The sequence below is a fragment of the Lolium rigidum genome, chromosome 3 (assembly GCF_022539505.1).
Source record: "Lolium rigidum isolate FL_2022 chromosome 3, APGP_CSIRO_Lrig_0.1, whole genome shotgun sequence".
NCBI classification, from domain to species: domain Eukaryota; kingdom Viridiplantae; phylum Streptophyta; class Magnoliopsida; order Poales; family Poaceae; genus Lolium; species Lolium rigidum.
Genome location: NC_061510.1, coordinates 227,498,849 through 227,511,885, shown reverse-complemented (window position 1 = coordinate 227,511,885; position 13,037 = coordinate 227,498,849). Strand labels below are relative to the sequence as shown.

Here is a 13,037-nt window from a genome sequence, read left to right as displayed (position 1 = left end):
ATAAATGAGTGATCATGTATTTATGCATTTAGTTTGCATTTGAGTAAAAATTTGTATCAAACCCTAACAATTATGCACATTCTTCTCTATTTCTTTCTCATTCAAACCTTTCAAGTTTTTCAAAATAGACAACATGGTTTTGTTGCCATTCAACAAGTCCATGTGTGTTTATTACTTCTCTCAGAAAATTGAGTCAAACAAAATTCAAAAGATATTTGAGTTTGGTTTTCAATTGGAAAACAAAAGAAGAAAAAAAGGAGAGAAACTCCTCTTTCCTCCCTAACTGGGCTCAGCCCACCCCCCTTCTCTCTCTTTTTCCCTCACCGCTTTCTATCCAAACATGGCTCAAGTGGCCCGCCCGCACTCCTTCATAGCCCAACAGTTTTTCTGGGGTTTTCTTCGAAAAGTGTCGTCTTCTCTGGCCCAAGCCGCCACCGCGCGCGCGGCCGCTCGATGGCGCCGGCGTCCGTGATGAGCCTCGCCGCCCTGGCCGCTATGGGCAGGCTGCGCCGCCGCCGCCCCTAACCCTAATCCCCCACTCCGCACATTCTTCTCTATTTCTTTCTCATTCAAACCTTTCAAGTTTTTCAAAATAGACAACATGGTTTTGTTGTCATTCAACAAGTCCATGTGTGTTTATTACTTCTCTGGCAAAATTGAGTTTCAAACAAAATTCAAACATATTTGAGTTTGGTTTTGAATTGGAAAACAAAAGAAGAAAAAAAGGAGAAAACCCTCTCTCTCCCTAATCTGGGCTCAGCCCACCCCCTTCTCTCTCTTTTCCCTCACTGGCCGCAGCCCAAACATGGCCCAAGTGGCCCAGCCGCACCCCTTTGCTAGCCCAACAGTTTTTCCGGGGGTTTTACGGAAAAGTGTCGTCTTCCCCGCGCCTCCAGGCTGCCGCTGCGCGCGCGCGGCCGCTCGATGGCGCCGGCGGCCCGGATGAGCTCCGCCGCCCCGGCGGCTTATAAGGCTGCGCCGCCGCCGCCCCTAACCCTAATCCCCCACTTCTCCCCTTTCCCCGCGGCCCCGAAGCCCCCGAGCAACCCTAACCCTAACCCGTCTGCCGGCCGGCCTCCGGCCAAATTCGCCGCCGGCGAGCATCCCCGGCCATCGCCGACCCCGCCATCGCGCTCCTGGTGAGCTGCTGCTCCTCCCCATACCCTCGCCTCGCCCTCTCCCCCTCTGTATCGCCGCCGCGCCGCACCACCTGCCCCGGCCTCCGCCTCTCCTCGCCGCCGGCCGCGCTCCGGCGACCAATCAAGGGCGGCGCCGCCACCAAACTGCTCAGTGCGTCGCCCCGCACCTTTTGCCCCTGCCCGCGCGCCCTGTCGCGGCCTGAATCGCCCGATTGAGCCTCAACCAGAGCTCAATTTCGAGCTCATGGCCGGCTGACGTCAGCATGACGTCATGCTGACGCCATAATTGCCTTTTTCTATTTTCTGTATTTTTAATAAATCATTTCTGTATTTCTGTAAATATAAAATAATGACATGTGGGTCCCCTGGTCAGAATTTTAATAATTTCATAAATGTTTAGAAAAGAATAAAATTATGACATGTGGGTCCAACTTTTATTATTTTTATATAATTTCCAGAAATTGTTTTAAAATGAATTAAACTTTGGAAATTAATAAGTAATTCATATTAATTCAGAAAAATATAAAATAATATATCAAAATGATCAGAAAAACATTTCCTAATTGTTTATCCATGTTTCATACATGCTTGAACCAATTAAATATGAGCCCTAGTAGAAACCCTAAATCGACCCCCCTTATGTCGGGATCGAAGCCGAACCCCTTTAATTTCCATCGATGCACCTAGGGTTACCCAAACCCCTTTAAAATGAAATGTCATCATATTTTATGTGCATTGCGTTGTACCTTGTCTTGATTGTGCTCTTCCTTTCCGGTATTTGGTTCTTCTCGATAGGGACCGAACGCGAGCCTGAGATCAACGCACCCGAAGAGCAGCACCAGAACAACGAGGGACAAGGCAAGCCCTAACCTGGTTCATATATGGTTTCGAAATGCTTTTACTTCTGGTTATTACATATTGCATACGCTTCAAATATGTTTTATCGGCAGTTGTAGATATCCTATGTGTGCACAATCTATCCTTGTAGCCTAAAGTTCCTGATCCACCGCTCCCAGCAAAACTAGGTTGAGCTTGATCGCATCGCTAGAGCCTTATATATGATATGCTTAGCCATGCTTAGCTGTTGAAGTCCTGATCCATCCGGTTGATGAATCAGAGCTACGAATGAACATAGTTTGTCAGGATGACGTGGTAAGATCGGAGATGATGTTAATAAACATGCTAAAGGCTTGGATGGGCCGCCACATGGGTATGTGGTGATTTGACTCGTTCTCGCCGATACTAGGACCTGAGGCTCTCGCCTTCGGAACCAAGAGCGAGCGTACAGCCACACGGGGCCCATGGGAACCCCTTGGCCCGAACTTACCTAGCTTACCCATGAGTCAATTAGTTTGCGAGTTCCATTTGCCATACGCATGGGGAAAGGTGGAAAAGGTTTTCAAAGTGCATCATACGGGCGTGGCCGGGGTGAAGGATGCTGGAGGCATTGAGCTGGATCCCCTGCACACAATGACCGGGACCGCCTCGGAGAATGGCTACCTACGATGACGGAGCTCCCCAGTTAGTTTGACTCATGGAATAGGCGAAGTAAGGGAAAGGTTTTGGTCGACCACCCTCTGCTGGCACACCAAGGAAGTGTGTTAATCTAGTGGCACTAAGAGTCGGTCGGCGCGTGTGGGTAAAGTTGTACACCCCTGCAGGGTAAATCTTTTCGAAAAGCCGTGTCCACGGTTAAGGACGACTTGGGAAAGGACGTGATGATCATAGATAACTTGAACCTAATCGTAAAACTTGATGTTAATGTGTGAATAAGGATCCCTTCTCAGGTTGTCGAGGGGTGATCCTAGGTGATAGGTTCGGGTGATGATGAAGATTCGGTGGATTCAACACGATGATCTTAGAGCTAGAGTTGATATCGCTCTCTTATCCCTTTTGAAAATGGTCCGAATAGACGAGCTTACGCTCCCTCCCGTTTACAAAGGAAAAGCGGCTTTCCGCAAAATAAGCTCCACATAAAGCCTCGCATACCCGCTTTGCTAACGAGGTTGTACTAAGTCTTGCCGAGTCCATGTACTCGGCCTTGCATGCTTTGTTTCGGACGAAGTCCTTCCAACGAGATGGTGGCTTCTACCTTGACGTCGACGAGTAGTTCGGAGTTCCTCGGGCGGCGGCACGAGACTTATGGGCTGGGACGTCGCCTTATGTTATGGCCTCTTAGGCCCTTTGCGGTCTTGTTATCTAGATAACATAATTTGCTTTCCGTTGCTTGTTGAATTGTGGTCGGTGACCTCTGCGTGTAATAAATTTGGATCTTAACTCGTTAAGAGTTGTAATATATTTGCTTTGAGTCGTAGAGTCACTGTTGTGTTACCGATTCTCACCCTGTAGGCCCTAGAGATCTAGGTTAGGCTTATGCCAGATGTGATATCTGGGTTTGTCTAGCCCTGACCTCCGGGGTCGCGACATCTGGTGTCTTGGTACGCGCTTTGGTGGACATAGCTGAAAGATGGTGGAGTGGTGGTGGGCTATCGAGGGCACCGCTTTCTCTCGACACGACATGTGGCCTCTCTCCAGAAAAATCCCCATCCATCTCCCCCACTCTCCCGAGCCAAATCTTCTACGGAGTACAACCACGAGTCCACGACGGTTTACTCGTGCCGGGGTCTGGGTTTCCTGTGCCGGCTGGACTCCTTCTTCCTCCATCCCCTGCTCACCGCGGATACACTTGCCGACTGCCGCTGTTTTTCCCGGCAGCCATCGTTGTTCAGCTGGCCAGAGCAGCGGCCTCTCCATGGTGTTCCCACACCAACTTTTCGTGGCGGCGCGCCCGCTGCAGCACGCCGACGAGCCAGCCGCCACCTTGGCGTTCGACTTCGGCGAGAAGATGGTGCGTGGCCCGCCGAGCAGGGCCAAATTAATCTGGTTTCTTCGCCTCCTCCACCATTTTTCCTTGCTGCTACATATCCTTGCTCAATCCTATCCCTTTGTGTTGGTCTGGTGCTCCTTCTGCACCCCGGACGTCGCCCATGGCCATGGGCTCTAGCTTCCCCACCGGCTGGTCTGCCATCTGCGTGTCCGACGAAGAGCGAGGGGGCCGCCAGCTCGGGATCTAGGTCGTCGCCGCCAGCTCAAGATTTGGGCCATCGCCAGCCTTGTCCCCACCATGCAGCTCGGTGTCGGGCATGCCGCCGAGGCCATCTAGATCAACAGCAGTGGTACAGGAGCATGGCGGCGGCGACGGCTTCTCCGACCTTGCCCTCAAGCTGGTAACACCGGAGTCGACTCAGGGAGGCAGCCGACCAGGCCAGGTCCACCCAGGACATGTAGATCAAGGAAGAGCTGGAGGTATCGACGGCCAACAAGGAGGATTTCTTCATTAGGAGGATGGCCGAGAACGAGTCCAGGCCTCAAGGGATCCCATCCTCCCAGGGCGATGTCATGCAAGTCGTCTCCCAGGTAAACAATTATCTATGCTATCTACCATAATCAAGTGGTTGCGATCAAACAGATGTACCATCATTTACCCGATAGCTGCTATAGTAATGTAAGCATCACGTAACCTTTACTGGTTTTGATAAGGCAAAATCTGCTATATCATGAAGTTGGTAACTTTAGATCTGCAAATGGTGATCTGCTAATTAAATTTTTGAGGGGTTGAATGGCAATGCTGCAATCACTATTGATTATCATCACATACAGTTCCTATTAGAGTTCTGAGACACCCATCTTGGTTGTTTTGTGCCATGGATTTTGTGAAGCATATGTGGTTAAAACACCATTTCTCACTCATGCAAAAGTGAGCTCTCATACATGTCTAAAAAGAAGGAACGCTAAGAAGTATTTCTATCTCTTAGATTGATTTTTTTTTTGTCTTGGCCTGACTCCTGATAAGCTCTATGCAGGAGCAATATTGATGTGCAAAAAGGGACTGATACAGAGGTAGTTACCATATCCATTTTACGCAGATTTCTGTACTTTGATGTGTAACAGTGTAAGCGGAAGGTTTGTAAGAATTTCTAGGAAGACTTGGATTTGCCAAAGAAAAATGACCTTTTGATCTTATTTTACTGAAAATATTGTTTATTTGACAAGACAATGCACTTCCAATCACTCTTAGTTCTGAGAAATTCTCAGGATGCTATGAAGCAGCAGGGAGTCATACAATGATGGCATAATTTTATTTATTTCATTAGTCAATCAACTCTTTACTGTGCATGTCCCAAGATAACTCATTTCTGTACTGAACTTGCTGTTTCCGTTTCTTATTGATTTTTATTTTTTTGCAAATTCTTCTGATGTGTATCCTCAAAAATTCAGAAAAGAAGAACTTAGCTGCAAAATATTCTCATATGTCTGCTTGGATCTTGGTTACTTCGTTTATTTTCTCCTTGGATCTTGAAGAGTGCCTCTATTCTCATTTTCTATGCATTGTTTAATGAATTTTCAATGTTGTTGTATGGACATTAGGTTTGGGCGTTTTGCTCTCCATTTTTAGTTTTAGTGAAGTAGATTGGAGAGCCATCATAAATGGTAGCTATATTATCAGTGAAATCGACCATCGCCAATGTTTTCTTCCTCTCTAGAAGTGCGATGTTTTATTCCGCAAAGGGAAGCCATTGGTGCAAAAAGAGGTCAAGCTTTTATTTTATTTGAATTTATGCTCTCTTTGTAATCCCGTTTTCCTTTCTAATTAGCATCTGAGGCAAGATGAATGTATAGTTGGCATTTGCAAATACACTGCAAGAAGATGGAAAGTACAAGAAATCTGTGAAAAGATGCCAATGATATTCTAATACAAAGGTTAGGCACTCATAATTTATATTCATGTGGTTTATTATGTCATAAAAAATACATGAAACCACACGTTCTCCTGAGAAGAATTAGTGTCTGATTATCTTTGACACTGTTGGTACTTTTGGTAGAAAAGAAATGCGCAAACGGCACACCCGTTTCTACTTATTGTATTTCCTTTGCTCAAGTTCCTTCTCTATATAGGTTGTGTTGGTATGCATTTCCATTTAGGACATGAGTAATTTCAATCTTTCTATGAATATTGGGGAAGTGCAGTGTGAATGGTTTGATGCAGTGCATTCCTATCCGGGTTGTTGCCTTTGCCTAGGTTCCTTCTCTACATGAGTAATTGATTAACTGGGATTATTGAACTTTGCAAAGTCTTCGGTTTCCCAGGAACATTATCAGTTGTATATACTTAATTGACCACATAGCTACGGCTGTTTGCATTAGCAATTTCCTCCCGGACTTAATAAGTAACCGTTTCTACACTACACAAGCTGTAACTTCTAACTATATAGGTTATTTAGGTTGATACATGTATGCACTAATTGCCCACCTACTAAATAGATTTACAGAATTAGATGTGAATTATGAAAAATAAGTTTGTTATCCAGCTGATTAATTCTTATCATTGTATGGATACAACATTTCTGAAAATTCCTCTCCTACTGAATAAATAAACATTTCTAGAATACACAAACTAACTGCAACTTCTAAATATTTGGGTAGTTTAGGTTGATACATGTACCCACTCACTGCCGAGCTACTAGATATATTTACAGAAATTATATATGTGCTATCAAAACACGTTTATTATGAAGTTTTCAGTCCTGTAAGTTTACAGATTTAGAACTTGTTGTTCTGTTCTGCTAACAAGACAAATAAATACTGAATTTGGTTATGCCCATATAAGTCCCCAGAGCTAACCTGCTACTTATGCTTAAAATGGGTACTTGCACTGTTCTGCCATCACAGAAGATGCACGCTTCTTATAGGTAGAGAATCATGAATGCATGCTAGCTGTAAGTGGTATGGATTCAGAACTTCCATTTTTCAGTAACTTTCTCATTTTGCGGGTTCCATCAGATAGTTAAAATTCCTTCATTGCACTAGCAGACCATCTATTGCACCTGGTAAAATAGCCTGCTCCGCATGCTTCTTTGCTTCCTTCTCCCAGCTATTAACCTCTTATCTTATAACCTAGAATGGCTTTTCTTCAAACAGTGCTTAGGAACATTTAATCTGAACTATTCTGCCCTTTCTGTAGGAGGATGCAATGGGTCATCAAGACTATGGGAGATAACAACACCAGCAATTCAGGCAACAACACTCCCTATTCATTGCAATTCTATCTTCTTGGAAGAAATTATCTTGCAAGCTGATAAAAATTATGAAAGGAGACTGGGACATACTGTCGGCCGGCCTTGCCATTGCCGTCATCAGAGACCATTTGCACGTGTGTGCCATGCGCTGCCATTGGTGAGATTTCCTGGTCTTTAGTTTGCTACCACCATTTGTAATTACTCAATAACTAAGACTGAGCAGCTTTTCTATCTGTACCTTGGTGCATAAATTTCTTGGGCAACTGAATCCGAAATAAGCAGCTTAGTCTTAGTTGTAGATGCTAGCGACTGTGTTACCACACCATGATTATACTGTAGGTAGGTTGAGATGTACAGGGTGTTGCTTTTGCTGATGAATATTAGTCAATATGTATCAGAAATTGGTCAATTACGTGAGAAGTTTCAGTGTTGCTTTCTTGTGGAGAGCACTGATGGCTGGAGATTATTGGAGCACTTTGTTTGTTCAAGATATAGATGCTACAGATTTTCATTGTAAATACTACTGGTTGTTTGACTGAATGAAGTTATTTAAGTTCATATGCGTTGTGCATCTGTACTCTTTCCTCAATGAAGGTACAATACGCAATATACTATGGTTTGGACTTCGGAGTAGGGTGAAAAGCAAACTTTACTTCTAACAACATGTGTCGCTTGATGTTGTGGTCGAATGTTCTCTCACAGTATGTGATAGGTAAAAGTGAACAACTTTTTTTTTTCAGAAAACAAGTGGTCCTCTTATACACAGAATAATTGCAGAAATCTTAAATCTATATCCCTATATCTATGAAATCGGCCACATCCCGTGAGCCAATTCATCGAAGCAATGGGTTGCAACTCCTGTTGGTATTTTAGTCAATTTTGTCTTCCTAGACATCAATAAGTTATTTGCTTTTGCTCCCTGTGCCATACCAACATTAGCATCATGGTGTTCCTGAATGTCATATTGATGAGTTATTTGCTTTTGCTCCACGGGCCATACCAGGTTCAGCAGCAAGGTGTTGCTGAATGCATATTATCAGACTGCATTACCACCACTAGAATTTTGAATTCTGTTAATCGGACCGTCTTGGTGAACCATGTTCATTATATGAACCATCTATTATCTGCTTCCATGTTATCCGTCAGTTTCCATCTCTCAAGTGTTCTCAGTCAGCTCTTCAACTATTTCAAGCTATATGCAAATTGTACCAATGTCTTGCTATAAAAAAAAAATGCCATAGCATCTCACGGAACTTATACCATATTTCCCAACTCTACCGACCAGTAAAACATGTTCCACCAGTTCCAAAATAACCAATCACGCTTACAAAAGAATTTTCATTTATTGGCCACAGCAAGGGCGCGGCGTGCCGCCGCGCCTGCCTTTGCTAGTTCATATTATTAGACACGCCACATCATAACGATCGTTGAGCACTAGCTACCTAGTAGTATCTACTAGCTGAGAAAATAAAGCACCAGTTGCTACTCCACTTGGCCCCCAAACTTCAGTCGTTGATGCAGGTGTCGGTGCAGTGGGCGTTGCAGTCTTCCCGGCAGGTCTTGCCATACCCTTCGAGGCATGGCTGGCATGAGATGCTGGTGCAGGCGCCGTAGCATGCACGGTCAGCGGTGCGGTCGCAGCCGCAGCTGCTGCACGTGCCGTCGGCGTTGCTGCAGCACTCCGCCTCGCAGTGCTCGTGGATGAACGCGGACTTGCACTCGTCGCAGTGCGTATTGTCGCAGTACTGTCTGCATTTCGGGGGAACGGAGACGGCGCACGTCGAGCCGCAATGCGAGACGCAGTCTCTGCATAACACGGGCGGCCCCGGAGCTGGCGCCGGCGCCGGCGTGGGAGAGAGTAGGGCCAGGCAGGTGGCAGGGCCGACGGCGCCGACGCAGTCGGTTTTGCAGGAGTCTCGGCACTGCTTGCCGTAGCCGTCCAGGCAGGTCTGGCACGGAAATGGACCAGTGGAGTTAGGGGCGCAGGATTCGCTGCATATCTGGGGAACGGAGACGCTGCACGCCGAGGTGCAGTTCGGATAACAGTCAGTGCATAATGCCGGCGGACAGGAGCCGGCACAGTCGCGTTTACAGAGCTCCCGGCAAGAAGAGCCGCCATCGTCCAGGCAGCTCTGGCAATATGATGTGGAATTATCGCAGTATTCGCGGCATGTCGCTGGAACGGAGACGCTGCACTTCGAGATGCATGGCGAAAGACAGTCGCTGCATAATACTGGAAGCGCCGGAGGAGGCGGTGGCGATGGCGACGGCGGTGGCGGCGGCGGCGGTGGTGGCACCGGCCCGAGCGACGGTCGACAGTGGGCCAACGAAGGGATGAACAGCAAAGATAGAACGGCAGCGACGACTGCCGCCTTGAGAGCAAAGCCGGCAAAACCTGAGGCCATTGGTGTGGTCACAATATAGATCGAGCTATAGAGCTAGAAAGATCGTGGAGGATAGTAACAGAGGGAGTATATGGACCAAGAGATCAAGAAGACACACAATATAGATCGAGAAGGGAGAGCTTAACTGGTGTAGAACTAAGTAGAGAGCGACGCTATTTTATAGGCTCAGAAACCTACATCCCAGCTATCACTAAACTACGCCAAGTTGCAAGAATTATATATATCTCTACAGAATACACCATGTTGCAACTCGATATCTTCGGTTGAGAGTTATAGACGTGGGCGACCGGGAGGAGCAGATTAGGAAGAGTTTCAGCTGAAGCTGGCTTGCAATTTTGGTTGGGTCTCAGTACGTAGAGCGGTAAATTAAAGGACAGAAAGTTAATTACTACTCCATTATTTCTTGAATATCTTCACAACTTGAAGATTTTAAGGCGTTAATTTGCGACTATTGACTATTGAGCACAGTATAGAGTATGGACCCCTCCCAGATACATAGTGGTAACAATCTTGGAAATTCATTGATTTCCAGCTTTAAATCTTGTTATCTTTTAATTATGTTTTATTCAAGATGTAGACTTTTATGGTTGTAACTTGTGAATTGGTACGGCTGTGTGCATCTTAGTTATGCAAAGACGTGTGTAATGCTTAATCTCTAAGTAACAAAGCGTTCTTTATCGAAAAAAAATTCAAATACACATATAGCCTCATATATATATATACTCACCTCGACCACGACGGATTCCGTACATGCATGCATCATATATGTCAAGACCTAGGCATTACATGTTGACTTTCATTTATTGCCCACTGTGCCCAAATTGGGTTGAATCTGAACGGAGCAAAGAGGAGACTTAATTTGCTCGTGTGTGCGAGTCTTTAAAACCGTGTTATGCAACATAATCTTTCCAAAGTTATCGACATATAGATTGTACTTAAAACTTCAAATTACTAGTAGAAAGAACTGATTGTCAATATCAAAACCTATATGTGACATTCATATTTGGAAAGAAAGAAAGCATAAACCTAAGAAAATATTTTTTTCGGCAAAATATATATTAATATCGCGAAGATACCAATCACATCCAACCTCTGCATAAACCTAGAAAAATATGGTGATTGAACGGTTAGAATCTAACATAAACTCCTGGCGACATCCATACTATATTGGAAGAGGGTGCATGCATGCAACACGAGTAAAGGAGAAAAAAATTGGCCGGATGGAGAAATCCTTGTGGTATAAATTTTTGTAGTTTTTTTGCATGTGCATACTCATTTTGAAAATAAAAAAATTATATCTCAAACTGGACTCTTTCAATTGGAAATCCCTATGAGCACCGCTTCACGTAGGACATTGCGTCCGATTCCTGTAAGATATAGAATAGGCACCAATGTATGTTTCTCAGTGCAGCCACACCATGGTTGCAACCATTGCAAGAGTCTCCGTGCACCTCCTCTACAAATATCATTGTCACCGGAGGAATGGGCTAATGAGGACAGGTCGACACTTTCCTTAGAAGGGGGTGGAGAGGAAGGCGATGGCATTTTTAATCATGCTCATTTCATGAAAAATGTGGCAAGAGTGCAACGCGAGAATTTCCCGCCACACTTTCTCTGCCGCGAACATGGTCACCGCTAGAATCAAATACGAGGCCAAAGCATGGAGCCTCGCACTTCGACTAACAATTTAACCGACATATTATGAGTTATATATCATCAAAAGCATATCATTGGATTCGTATTTTAAAGATGTTTCCAATGATATGTTTTTATGTTATATAACTTATTTTTAATCAATTAAATTATTAGTCAAAGATTTGGCACGAAATACTTAGTGGCATTATATATAAAATGGAGGGAATAATGAAAATGGAAAATGTTTTGTCTTGCTTCAAAAATAAAATCATGGTCTGTCGTTTTATCGGATGGAAACCATATAGGTTTACGCTGGATGAAAAATAATGACCGAGGGCATTGAGGCTATAGGGTATGTTTTGGCTAAGTTTTTTTAGACATCAACAGATTAGTTGCCAACCTGTTTTGTAATAAGTAGCCACATGGTAACTTTAGTACCAACATAAGAAAAACTCACATAATTTTTAAGAGAACTCAATTTTCTGCTGGAAATATACCGACATGCTGTCTAATTTTAAATTTCATGAAAAAAATTAAGCCGGCGACGAAAATGGATGGTAAATCGAATATGTGGATCAGCTAAAATATTTTCAAATTTCCATTGAGGGAGAACTCGCACCCCCAGCACAAGGTGCGCACACATGCAAGGCCTAGCACTGTTGTTTTAGATAGTAACCGTATGTATGAATGTATCGACCTCTAGCGGATGCATAACAGTTGTTTTCGCTTGTGGTAACATTCTTGCAAATTCAAGGATTTCATGCTTTAGTTCTTGCAAATTTTTCATTTGTTTATTCAAAATCAGGATTTTGTGGGTGCCATATCTGAAAGTGACCAAATACTCACCTCGACCACAACACCTATACAAGTCAAGCTCTAGGCAGCACATGTTACAAGTTGACTTCATTAATGCCCGCACTGAATATGCCCAAAAGACAGTAATTCGTGAAGGAGTTTCGTGAAGGATGTGTCTCACGCAGCGCCTTGGGCGACGCTCGGGCGATCTGGGGGGCGACACGGGGGCCCCCCCCCCATCCCCGCGCCTCCGGTGGGCGGACGGCCGCCGCCGGGGACGGCGGTCTGACACCCCACACCGCGCCAAGCGTTCCAAGCTCGCCGGCAACAGGTACGCCGCCCTCCTCACAACTTCCGACAAGGATTCCTCCGACGAAGACGAAGACGCAGATCCCACCTCCCGACCTTCTCAGATTTCTCTCGGATGTTTCTTCATGGGACCTGGGCTGAGGGAGCCCTCGTCGCGTGCGAGCCTGCCGTTCGAGAGCTCCGGCCCCTTGGCCTCTGCGACGGACCCGACGGGCGGACGCCCTCCGCCGCCATCCACTGCTCCAGGCAGCATGGATTTTCCCCCTCTCCCGTCTCGTGGTGAGCGGGGGAGTCCTCCCCTCGACCGGGCCCCTCCCCTAGAGATCCGCATCGGGTCACTGTCTGTCCCCTTGTGTAATAACCCAGAACATAGGAACAACGAAGGGTAGATTTAGAAATGGGATGTGCATTTCATCGCAAAACGGGGGAAATTTTCGCGCCTTATTGCAACTAAACCTAAGAGGGATCGAGGTTCTCTCTCATTTTGCATCTAGGGTTAGGCAATGTGAGTTAGGGAAATTTCGACATGATCTCTTTTGTAACTTGTTACTTTGGGGAATGTTTGCATTTGATAAGTGTTTAACATTTAAATATAAACATCACACAATATAAACAATGAATTTAAAATTCAAACACAAGATACAAATTCAAATCATTTTGAATTTCAAAGTAAATAT

At 45.2% G+C, this 13,037-nt stretch overlaps 1 long non-coding RNA gene across 1 annotated transcript; it reads left to right on the top strand.

Annotated features, from left to right (window-relative positions):
- The first annotated feature begins 3,698 nt into the window (after positions 1 to 3,698).
- On the top strand, positions 3,699 to 7,776 carry LOC124703085. The gene is made up of 4 exons (XR_007002923.1): positions 3,699 to 4,556; positions 5,003 to 5,039; positions 5,795 to 5,900; positions 7,162 to 7,776. It is a non-coding gene; the product is annotated as an uncharacterized LOC124703085 (long non-coding RNA).
- The last annotated feature ends 5,261 nt before the right edge of the window (positions 7,777 to 13,037 follow it).